Raw genomic sequence first — 13,252 nt, forward strand, 5'->3', positions numbered from 1 at the left:
GGTTAATACCCCATCTGCAGGCCAGTGCCTCTATTTCTATTACAGAATATGTGGTTTCTGCTCCCTGCAGTCTTCTGGATGCAAAACCAAGCACATTTTCTATATCGTCCTTAACTTGTGTTAGTACTGCACCAATGCCTATATTACTAGCATCTGTTGTAATATACAGTCTTCATGTAACATCAAAATGTCCCAATGTGGGAGCTTGAACAATGCTTTCCTTTGTCTTCTCAAATGCACATTCACATTTCTCCCCCCCCCATTCAAACTCTACACATTTCTTTCAATAATTTCCTTAAATGTTCAACCCCCTCAGTGAAATTCCTTTCAAATTTTGAGAAATATTCTGTCCTAGAAATGATTTCACTCTTCCTTAGTACTCGGTCTCAATGCTTTTCAATAGCTAATACAATACTTTTCTTCTGTCTGATTCCTCCATCATTTATGACACGCCTCAAATAGGTTACCTGCTTCCTTCTAATCTGATGTTTTTCTTTCTTAATCATCAACCCATGTTATTTCAAATCTTTTCATGACTTCTTCAAACAATTGGTCACGTGCCCCTACACGCACTCCTACAATGAGTATATCATCCTAGAAACATAGCACATGCTCCATATCTCCAAAAACGTTTTTGTTATCCTTTGAAGTACAGCTGAGGCTGAAGCAAGCCCAAAAAGAATCCTTCTATAACGGAAAGCTAATGGAGTAACAAATGATGTTAAGTGTGTACACTGCATGCTCATGTAGATTAACTTGATGATGGGCAGCTGACATATCCAAAACACTAAACTTAACTGCCTTGCCTTTCATAGTCCGCATTTCAGATGCATTATTGAGATCCCGGATATCTATGCATTAACAATTCTTTCCTCCTTCTGTGGTGCTACCACAATTGGTGCCTGCTATTCAGAGAACTCAATGGGTTTGATAATTTGTTGTTGCAGTAGCTTATCTAATTCCTGTTTCAAAGGCTCACTTATCATGTTAGGAATATTTTGTGTTTTGTGAACCACTGCTTTGATCTCTTCTTCAATATTATCTTGTGGGAAAGACCCTTCAGTAGACCCTACTCCTCCGAAAACACATTTGGATATGTCTCTATTAAACTGTATTAAACGTCATCATCCACCTCTTCTACTACATCCCTTTCTGACAACATAACCAGTTCCTTTGCTTTAGGGTTCATTATTATTCCGAAGTCTCTTTTATGACGCCATCCTAATAAGTCTGACCCGTAATCCTTAATATACACTCTCCCATAGATGGCTTTTTCTTTAAATTTTATAGACCTCCACTTTATCCCTAAAATTTGTATTCTCCTTTCATCATAACCAACAGCTTTTATATCTGGTTTGCACAACTGAGAAACTTCAACATGTCTCAACTCGCCCTTATACGTTTCTTTAGATATGAGAGAAAATAAGCTTCCGGGCTCCACTAGTACCTTTATGGACAGACTATTCAGAAATATTTGACAATGTGGCTTTCTAACTTGTCACTACTTTCTAATTTCACACTTTGTGCCTCTGTCTTCATTTTATTCTTTATTCTTCTGTGCTCTCCAGAATTTTCCAACCCCTCATTGACCATAAAAACTGTCACTTGAATACTTTCGCAGCTGTCTTGAATTTGTTGGTCAATTACCTGAACCTTCCGACTATCTCTACCTTTAATTTTGATCATGCACATCATGCACACTATTGCGAAATGCCCACTCCTACAACAGTTTCTACAAATCGCATTCTTGGTTGCACACATCGGGCTGGATGCAATATGGACAGGAGCTCCATATTGAAAACATCTTGCATCGCTCCAAGTAATATTTCACATCACTCTGAATTTAGATTTAGGCATTTCTACCTTTCTCCTCACATCACTGTTTTTAGCATTACGTTTCTGTGTTACTTGCATGCTTACAATATTGTTTATTGCACCCTCTTTTTTTTATCACTCTCTGTATTGTCCAGTGCAGTGTGCACCATTCTTTTAGCTACTTTTATAGCTTCTTCCAAATTAGGATCTTTCATCATCTTTTATATTCTTACTATTAGTGCATCTCACAATCTAATCTCCTATCAATGAGTCTGTTAGTTGTTCAAATCGACAGGACAATGCAATCCTCTCAAAGCTGCTACATAGAATGCAGTGTCCTCATCCCCTCTTTGTACCCTTGAAAAAAGCTTATGATGTTGCAAAACCAAATTTTGTCTTATGGGTCAACTGAATGTCTAACATCTGCATGGACATGTCAAACACATTACTAGGTTAACCGTCACTCATGCCTAAAGAAACCTCTGGTAGATCTTCATAAATTCTTCTTCCTTCAATGCCCAAATGATGAGGAAAATGGCTTGACGCCTAAGAGGTCCATATCGATCACTTCCAATCGCTAGCATGTATGTGATAAATACTTTTTTGCACTGCTTCCATGGTATTTGAGGCTCACCCAGTGTTGATAAGAAGGGTGGAGGTGATGCCATAATTTGATCTGCCATTTTCCTGTAAATTAACTTAATAGAACAAACAAAAATATAAATGTAAAATGAAAATTCAATATCAGTTAATGCAATAAATTACCATAACAATATAAAATAACAACACAGTCTTATGCTTCCATCCTCTCCTCATCCACATGTTGTTTATTGCTTGAATCTTATTTGCCCAGGTTTACAACTGGTTTATGTGGTTCTATCTTAATAATAATAATAATAATCCACATTTGTAAAGCGCACAATCACCCGTAAGGGTCTCTAGGCGCTGGGGGCCGTCGGGAAGATTAAGCGAGCTATTGCCCAGAGTCACATGGTGCTGGGCTAACCTGCCGCCGGAGCCGGGGATCGAACCCTGATCCCGAGATTTCAGCGTCAGTCGCCCTGGCCGCGGCGCCACACCTCTCCCACAATCTTGGCCCTCATCCTACACAGGTAGAGGTGTATGAGGTATTTTGCTTTACCGGGCGCTACTTCTTAGGACAAGCACAGTCTATCTGCGGCACAACGTGTGAAATCAGTGAACAGACATAATTTGACCTGGCTGATGCTTGGGAGCAAACTGTGGTCATGTGCTGATACCATGTGTTATGTAAAAGGGCGCCGTGCAGTGCAAGTGGGATGTCAGTATTTTTTTTTGTGCAATTGTAGGTGATGTTTGAGATATCCCTACGCAGGCACTGTAGTTCCACCAATAGTGAATCTCTATTCACTCTTCAGTTCCTCAGTAGTACTCAAGTGTGAGACTACCCATTGTAAGCAGATTTTACATAACCATATAAGTAGGCATACTTTTGTTGTGATATTGCAGTTCGAGATATGGGTCCCTTGGAAGTACTCTGTGCCCCTCCTGCAGCTGTGTTTCTTCTGACCATCTCTGAAATGTTTGCAGTATTTAGTCCAAAGGTCTCATTTCCATTGTTTGACTGTACATTGGGACGGTGTACCCATGCAGGTGTTAAAGCAGACCCCTCGTTGATAACCGTAGGGTTTTTCCTCCTTCCATTGGCGCTTGTTTAAAAATGTCCTTTTCCCCTTTGGGTCATGGGGCTTACAAAAAATCGGTGTTGGTGCACTTGTTGTTACCTGTTATGAAAGAACTTTTTTGTTTGTTAATTCAGCTAGTCATATATGCTCCATTATTAGTTGATTCGGAGACTGTGTATTTTACACCCGGGCGTGTGACCCAGTCAAATACTAGTTACTATCTAGTGAGATACTAGAAGACACCCACTGTTAAAAACGTCTTTTAGTGATTTGGGGTGTGAGAGTGATAATTATTCTCTAGACAGACCTTATTTTATATGCTGTTGAGCCCCCATCCTACTTGAAAGGTATCGGACCATCGACGTTTCGATTCTGAGTGATTAGATTGGTGATAGGTATGTTTGTGAGGTGGTCTCATGAGTAAAGGGAGGGATAGAATTGTGGCTTTTAGCATGAGTCCTATGGGTACGCTAGTCATGCCTAGGGCACTTCTCTTGGTGCATGCCTAAGAGCACGGCTGCTGTGCGGCCTCTTCCCGAGGCTATTTTCCTGCTGGGGGTTACCTCTTTTTGATATTATCCCCAGGTGCACTTGTTGTGCGTTGTGTAGTTCATTGTTGGCATATTGCAGTTTGGTGTTGCTGGTGCGTGCCACTTACCCCATGGATAAGTTTTTATGCCTGTGCATCTCGCTATTCCCGGCATGTGGTGTGGAACGCGGTCTTCGCTCGTGGCTTCAGATACCTAGTATTGCTGATTTTGACCACACCTTTTATCTGGAATCTTTCTTTTGGGCAGTTTTATTTTTAGTTTTGAGTGTTTTCCTTGAGCTGCATCATTACTTGTTTCCCTTGCCACGTGGGGAGAGGGTCCGAGGCTGCTCTGTGGTTCTTCCCTCCCCCTCTATACTGCCCCTCCCATAGAGTTGTCAGAGGCGACTGTTTCCTGGAAGGTTGGAGCAGCGTGAGCTGACTATGCTTGGAAGGGGGTTGAATCTGGAAGGTAGCTTACCCGATACCATGGGATCCATCTGGAAATCTCCGTCCCTGGCACCACCCTCTCCCTCCGGCCTCACCCCGCATTGAAAGTTTCATTGAAGCCCCCACTGGAGTTTCAAGCTCGTCAAAACTAGTAGGGTGACCTAACTTCCCAAGCCTAACAAGTCGAAACAGTTCACAAAAATAGGAGGACTACAATTTCACGTCGCAGAGGGGCGCAGAATGCCTGGACGACGGCGCTCACCAACTGAGCCAACACAGATGCCTAGGCACTATGGCACATTGACTAACTACGGGCTCATAAAGACTAGCTCAGTGGGGCCTCCCAAAAACCCCAGAAAATTTGCTGGGACAGATGACCAAAAACCACTAACTGTCTGGGCAAATCTGAAATGTCTGGTCACCCTACACTGAGGCCTCTAGGCTTACTGACTGCTGCTTGTGGTGGAGTTTTAGGATCTTGCCATCCTAGACGCGAGAAGAACAATTGTTCCTGTCACAGAGGATGACTTCATTCATAACTGAAAGGAAGGCTTCCGTTGCTTCTGAGGCTTTTGAAGCATTGTGGGGGCACTGTTGGGACTACATGCCATGAATGAATTGTTGACTGTGGGCATGATGCCTGAAAATGGGGACCTTTGGACTTGTAATTGGATTGCGTCCTACTAGACTTTAGCTACGGGACCTGGGTGTTGGCTTTTTAAAACTGTTTTCTTTCTCGCCCCCCGTCAGACTGCCCTGCCCCTGGGGTGTGGCTGATTAACTCCACCCTAGGGGTTTCAGCAGCGGAGTGGGGCCTAGTTTCAGTGGGTGCTTTAGGCAACCTGATTATTCTGTGCTTCCATGGACTCACCGTCGATCCAAAAGTTAGTGCAGACACCTGATGGACACTGCCCACACCGACCCTGAATTCCTGTTAGCAAGTAAAAATATTTAGAACCCCCAATGCTGTCTGTAGTAATTTCTGTTCTGAGAAAGGGAATGATGTTGTCTTTACTGTCAAATGTGAACTACTGGGTTTTGACGGTGGGCATGATGCCTGAAAATGGGGACCTTTGGACTTGTAATTGGATTGCGTCCCATTAGACTTTAGCTATGGGACCTGGGTGTTGGCTTTTTAAAACCGTTTTCTTTCTCGCCTCCTCCCCCCCCCGTCAGACTGCCCTGCCCCTGGGGTGTGGCTGATTAACCCCACCATAGGGGTTTCAGCAGCAGAGTGGGGCCTAGTTTCAGTAGGTGATTTAGGCAACCTGTTCATTCTGTGCTTCCATGGACTCACCGTTGATCCAAAAGCTAGTGCAGACACCTGATGGACACTGCCCACACCGACCCTGAATTCCTGTTAGCAAATAAAAAGATTTAGAACCCCCAATGCTGTCTGTAGTAATTTCTGTTTTGAGAAAGGGAATGATGTTGTCTTTACTATCAAAGGTGAACTACTGGGGGTTAGGTCGTTGGTATTATTATTTCCTGTCTTTATTTACTCTGGGGACCTATTTTACTGTGTTTTTAGGGCTCGCACTGCGACGCAATCGCGAAAGCGATTGTCGCAGTGGAGTCCTATTGTAATCATTCTGGCTTTCAAGGACTAACGAGGTTTGGGACAACAGACTGGCACGCGCACGCATGCAGCCTGCCAGAATCGGATCAGGTCGCGCGCTCCGATTCCAGCAGGCTCTTCAGTCACCATGAATCACGCACGCACACAGAGACACACACACGAGCGCACACATACAGACACACACCACACGTCCCCAGACCCCCCCCCGCCGCCGCCCCCGCCCACACACACACGAGCGCACACATACAGACACACACCACACGTCCCCAGACCCCCCCCGCCGCCGCCCCCGCCCACACACACACGAGCGCACACATACAGACACACACCACACGTCCCCAGCCCCCCCGCCGCCGCCGCTCCCGCCCACACACACCCGCACACAGAGAGACCCCCCAACTAACCTCACTCACCGCATCGCCGGACTGCAGCCTCCGTGGGGCTCTCCCTCGGACATGAGAGCCCCGCGTCACCACTCCTCTGGCCAGGCACTCCGTGTGCGCGTGCGCGGGCTTCTGAAGACGGAAGTCCCGCCCCGCACCAGATTTCAGTTTCGCTCTTCTCTGTAGTTCAAAACTGGCCCCGTCCAACAGCCGCCTCTACAATCACAAGCCGCCCTAGGGTAACGAGGATCACAACCCCTACCCCTCCAGACGAAAATGAGGAGGAAGAAGAGGACGAGAACGACGAAGACGAGGAAGATGTGGGTGTAGAGGAAGTGTCAAACTGGTTTATAACAGGTGTTGAACGGGACGCTTAGCTGCGCAATGCAGTTCAACATGCTAATTTACTATATTACAGATCCCGTGCAAAACCAGGTCAGGTTTAATATACAACATTTGCAAGCCAAAAGTTGCCTTTTAAATACCGGCTGCACAGAATTTATACTGCTCTGCACAAAGCCTGTATTTATACAAAACCCAGCGTTTTTGCTTTTTCAACCAGCCAACATTTGAGTTAAAGCTAGACCCTCATAATATTTGTTATTTACGGCCTCACACCCCATCCCCATATGCTCGTTCCCTCCCACTCGCTCGCTCCCCCGACCCCCAACAGTCTCTTGAAGCACGGCGCTCAGCAGGTCATAAACAGGACCATCTGCTTGTGAATGCCCTATAGGCTATGCCTCGTCCGCTGCTTCGAATTAAGCACTACATGGCGCCTGTTTCCTTTCAGCGGGACGCCGTGCACATCGTCTACTAGCAGGCACGTGTATTTCCCACGGTTGCTTACAGCCCGGTTAGCTTTTTAGATGCAATTTGCCCAGTGACATAGCAATGCATTATATTAACTTTAACTCACTCGTTTCTGTTATCACACTTGTACCTTAGAAGGGCTATTTCTTTAACCGAGAAGTCTCGTACTTTCTCTTCCTTCCAAATATCTTGGGTGATATATAATTAACATGCCCCATAGTTTAGACTTCGTATGTTCATTTACTATTTAGCTGCAGTTTCATACCATTATGAGTGAGTATATACACGACGTGTCCCTTCGGCGCTTGGACTGTTTGACCTGCATTTTCCATACATTATGAAAGAATACATTTAGAAGACGTGTCTGCATAGTAACTTTACCACGCCGATTCTAATTGGTTAACACGTATGTTATGCTGTGTTTATTATCAGGCAATTAATACATAAACATGGCTAAACTTAGGACTTTAAGACAAGCATTTGCAATGCAATAGGTCTCGCAGTTGTTAGAGTTTGAGCCATTGGCATTGTAAATGGCACTGCCTTTTATTTATGTGTTGGTTTTTAAAACGTAAATAAAAGGCATTGCCATTTACAATGCCAATAGCTCAAACTCTCACAATTGCGAGACCTATTGCATTGCAAATGCTTGTTTGGCTATGTGATTGCTTAAATGCTCTAACCCCTCACATTGTCACCCCTCCCTGCTGGGGTTGTGGACCCAGTCCCTGTTGTTCTGGGTTCCCGGTCTGTGGCTACTACTGCCACATGCTTGCCCAGTTACTTGATCCCTGCTGTGGTTGTGTGGTGACCGGCAGGCCTCCCTGCTACTGAGCGTAAGGTACGTTTTGATTACCCTATGCTTAGTACTGAGGAGGGATATTTGTGGGGTTGTGTGGAGGCTGACATGGCTCACTAACCTCTAGTGCTTCTGCTGCTCATGGTATGCCTTTAACCTGCACCTCTCTACCAGGTGACCCTGCCTATGGCAATAGTAGCACTTTCTAGAGTCTGTTTGCAACCAGCTTTCCTGGTCTCCACTACCATAACCTGGTCGTGCTTCTGGACTTCCTGTTTGGAACTCTCTATAAAGGTTTGTGGTAGAGCCCCAATTGTGACTGGTGCCATCTGCACGGTTGCGGCCATCGCTGCCTCCTCACGCGCAGTCTTTTTCAACTTGTGTTGGACTAGTTTTGCTGTGTTTCTTTGAGCCTGCTCCTGCTTCTCTCTATCCTGTTCTTGCTTTTTCTTGTTGTAGTGGAGTGTATGGGCTTGTATCTCCTGCCAGGGTTTGGTATCTAAACCAGCTACGCTGCCCAGCCCCCACTTTATCGCAGTAGGTAACCCTGTCTTAAGAATATTGTAGAAAAATGTAAGCCCGTAACGGTCCACGGCTGTCTGGTTTCTTGTTCCCATCTTTCCCTCATTCTATTCAGAAAAAAGTTTATGCTCTCCTCTGGCTTCATAGCCTCTGCTATTAACCCTCTTTCATCTGGGCAGTCTGGGAATATTTCTCCTAGGGTTGTATAGATCCGCTGCCTGTATGTATTAAATGCTGCCCCGTCATGCTGGGTATCGGTAGCAAGATTGCTGGAATGTGAACTTGGGCAAACACCGTGTTAGTCTGCTCCTAGTTAGACTGCTTAGCAAACTTTTAGTGTCCTCTATCGCTAGATTGATACCAGCTGTGTTTTTTCTTGAGACATAATCAATTTCCCTGCCCTGTCCAGCAATGGGCCCATGGCACGTATATAATCCCTGCTGTGCCTAGTAACAGGCACACTCTTTAGCTAGGTGACTCAATGGGTTTCTCCTCAACATAGCGTTCCCATCTTTCGAGGCATTGCTGCATTTAGAGGAAGTCCCACTTATGGTTTCCTCCTTCATACCTGATGCAATCATCCGCTACTGCCATGTCCTCTGGCTCAAACGATCCTACCCTCGGCCAAGTCCTGTCATATATGTCCCTCTCCTCAGTCCAATCTGCTAATAGGTTGAAAAATGGGTAAATAAGGCCCTGCCTTCCCATTTAGCTATTATCTCCCTCAGGGTTTGTCTATATTTTTTGTGCACCCATGAGGGGCAACATATATCCTCGTTGCTGCTTCCCTCATGTGCAGTCACTGGTGCCCTTTTGTTTTTGCTGCATTTCGGATGGGTATCAGGCTGCCTTGTTCCTTTTATCTTAGTCAGCCCTTCTCCTATGTCTGAGCCCTGCTAATAGCCTTTCAGGGCCCCCGACTCTTCCCAGTGCAGCGCCCTCTACCAGGCTTGCCTTTCCTCATGAGGAGAGTGTGCTGTCCTATACTCTCGTTCTAGCTCCTGGATGAGCGCCCTTTCTCTCTTGAGCTTCCTTTCATGCCTTTCTTCCTCTCGCCGTCTGGCTTGTCCCTTTTGCTCAGAGCTAAGCACTGCTTTAGTTAGCCTGGCGTCACCCTCAAATTCACTCTGCTACCTGGGCAAACCCTGTAGCCCCACCCTCGTCATAGGTTCCTGGGGGATTGGAGCACCTTGCCTCTCCCAATCTTACTATAGAGAATCGCCACAAACTTTCCCGACACACTTTTACGCTCTCCTGACTCAGTGTGGATGTGTATTTTACACACCTGGCTGACCTTCTTTTGGCGGGGGGCTTGTTGCGTTCTGCTATTATTGGGTTTGAATATCCGATTGCAGGGGGAGCTGGTGCGAGTACATTCCTCCCTACATATGGTTGGGGAGGTGCCGATGCATTCCTCACTTTATGCATCATGGAGTTTTCAGATTAAACCTCTTTAAAGATAGCCTTAATTTCTAACACTGACTCCCTTTTGTCTCTCTTCTGTCCTGCATGTTTAGTTTTTATATGTGCTTTAGTGTGTTCAGTTATGTTTGTGTCAAATGTTCCCTCCTTAGGCCATGGAAATGTGTGTGCCTTCGTGTGTAAATTGCACTCTTGACAAAACTTCTTTAGCTTTTTATCTGTTTGGAGAACATAGTCTCCATATGCTTTAGCGAGGAATCCATGGCAATTTCAGTATTTTGAATAATACAATTCAAATTATGTTTTTCTAGGTTTGTTTGTTGTCTTATAGGGGCAATTCGTATGTGGTGCACTCCTACAAATTACGTACTATGAGCTCAGCGCTTAAGTTTTTACATCAACCATTTCAATAAAACAAGATAAGACTGCATATGTAGTATTGTAACGCAAGGTGAATATGCGATATGTTAGAATAGCATCTGCACGATCTCAAATTTACACACAATACAGTTTTCTAAAGACAATCAATGCAATACCATTGTATACAACAACACATTCCAATAATGGTTGACAGAAAAAAATTATTTTTTCAAAATAAATGAGTATGTTCATCACATGTTATTCTCTAGCAAGAGAAGACTTGCATGGAATACAATCCTAAGCAAACTGAATAGTCTGGCACTATTTGCTCCTAGACAAAGGTGGTAACCATAGAAACCATTTAATAATAATTGTGGAATGATTGACCGGTCTTGGCCACACACGAGTTACGCCCAGTTTCCTGGGTCCAAGTTTTTCCTATATGAATTCTACCCTGTAACATTCAAGGTCAAGCTAGATGCACCTACCATACTCCTTCCAGATTCTACAAGTGTTAAGAAATCTCTTTAGCACTGGGAAACCGTGGCGCTAAAAATCTATGAGACTGAGGTGTTAACTCCGCCCAATCAGGATAGCTATGTCACAAAATTCAGTGTCCTGGGAGTTTTGAAGGTCCATACACAGTTCCCAATAGATTCACCTTAGCCAGCGGTAGCAGTTGGCTATCGAGCAAAGGGGGCTTACACCAGAACACCTCTGAGGCTGCTATACAACTGATACAAATAGGACATATAAAATAGGTACTATGCCAGACCCTGTAAGTGGCAGGGCGCTCAGATAATCTTTTTACGCTTCGCCCTAGTTTGCCATACGCCGAATGCTTTAGACTATGTTTTAAGCTTAGATGTAGTTATTTACCCTCTGTGACGGCTGCTTCAGGGCGGACCTCCGCCCCAGTGATTCAGCAGAGCTTCCTATCAATTGCGATGTCATGATTGGCTATCTGTTCCTAACTCATGTGACATCTCACTTTATGGTGTTTTTAGGAGTCGCATACCCCCTCCGTCTATGTGTGCTTTATGGTGGCAATCTCCCCTGACCATTGTAATGTCGCTCTGCCTCTCTGTGGGATTGATAAAGAATTTCCTACCCGAATGTTTTGCACTCCCACCTGTGACTTCTCAATCAGCAATTCCCGGGGCTAGGTCTCGGGCCTGCCGAACTGTATATTTGCGATTTTAGATTGATGCAGAGTTCACAACTGGTGAATCTGTTAATAAAGACGCCAAGGCACTCTTTGGAGTAACAGTGTGCTTTACAAATCCTCCCACATAGACATAAAGACGAGATTTTATAGCCATTTATGTATGCCTCGTTTTGCATATTAACATTGGGATACCTATAAAGGTATACAGCTAATATGTTGAGGTCTTTTTTTTTGTGGTTTTCGCTTTTGGTAAACGTTGCAGTTACCATTATGTTTATTGTAGCTACAGGTTATATCCTATGCACTAGAATAGGATTTTGATTGTAAAATAAATCTTCAAAATACACCCATTATTTCCTAATGTTTATGAGCATGCCTTTAATTAATGAAAGGAGGTTGGGGTTCCACTAACTATTCCTATGATGTCTCACGGGATTGAATGTTACCTGAAACAAATCTCCCTCTAATATTGTTCAGTGGTTTGTGAAGTGGCTTCAGTATAACTGACTTTGTCTCACGTTGGTACATGGTCAAAGTAGTTAGCAGCAGGGGTTCCAGGAAGTTGAATTCTGGGTTGTGTGCTATGGAATCTAGAAAATGTATCATCTTGGCGCCTTGACGCATGGCACTCATTTTTGCTAGATCTTTGAATAATTCTGGTTGACACACTCAAGAAGCCAAGTATTACAGTTAGCGGAGATGTCCAATGTAATATTGATTATCTCCTTTAGCTTAGACAGACACTTCCTATTTGCAGTATGTTGGCCAGATGCTTGAATTATAAACAGTTATTACACTTTTTCATTTGATATTGTAATCTCACTTTTTGAATCTGTCTGTTGAAAATAGAGTAAGCTACTCCTACTGAGACCCTTAGGGCACCAGCCGCCCAACATCTTCTTGCTAAGGGTGTTCCTGACACGCAGGGGAGGGTTAACGTTTGTTGTAAGTGCAAATGCTGCTTAACTTTTTGAAATATTTTACTTATGGGTAGAATTTGATCCTGTAGATCACAATACTGGGAACTTTCATTATACACAGCTGCTGCACTTCCAGCTAGTTATGAACCCTACTGTGCCTTAGAAGTGCTCCAACACCGAGCATGGCTTGGCGGTGAGTTCCCCATTTAGTGCAAAACATCAAAATGAGCCTTAAGAATTGATGGGGCCATCTGGCATGTATTGGCTGCAATACACCATACTCTGAGCCAATGAATATAACAATTGCAGAAGTAAGAGTTAATAAATCAGATAGTGGCTATTTGTTGGTGACTTCAACAGTATGTCTTTCAATAGACTATTACGGGAGCAGTTGCTTCTGGACTTGCACATGTGTTTCCTGCAGTGCAGGCAATAAGTCCATTGACTCTTAATGCTATTATTGGCAAAGCTCCCACGAAGTGAGACAACATTCCATTTTGGATTGCTCGCAATACCAATCAATTGGAAGAGGTCTATCATCATCATGACACCCCAGGATAGGCATACAATATTAACGATGTGTTTTCCTATTGGGATGGTACCACCTGTGGAATAGTGAACCATTATGGAACTGTATTTGAAAGTTTTTATAGTAATGTGCCAGGCACACCCTCATTAGCAGTGCTACCAGAGGTGTTAAAACGAGTACAACGTGAGCATGGGGTTACAGTTGATCTAGATTTAGGGATAAAACCAATGGATAATTTTGAGACCATCTCCTTGATTGTTCTGAGCAACGTTTGTTGAGACTCTGTAGTTCTTGCAGTA

The 13,252-nt window shown here is 44.2% G+C and overlaps 1 protein-coding gene across 11 annotated transcripts in view; it reads left to right on the forward strand.

The window, feature by feature from the left end:
- The window catches only part of WFS1 (wolframin ER transmembrane glycoprotein), a 351,956-nt gene that overhangs the window by 64,763 nt on the left and 273,941 nt on the right, over window positions 1-13,252 (forward strand). The gene's annotated exons all lie outside the window — the stretch shown is intronic.

This window comes from Lissotriton helveticus, chromosome 2_2, assembly GCF_964261635.1.
Source record: "Lissotriton helveticus chromosome 2_2, aLisHel1.1, whole genome shotgun sequence".
NCBI lineage: Eukaryota > Metazoa > Chordata > Amphibia > Caudata > Salamandridae > Lissotriton > Lissotriton helveticus.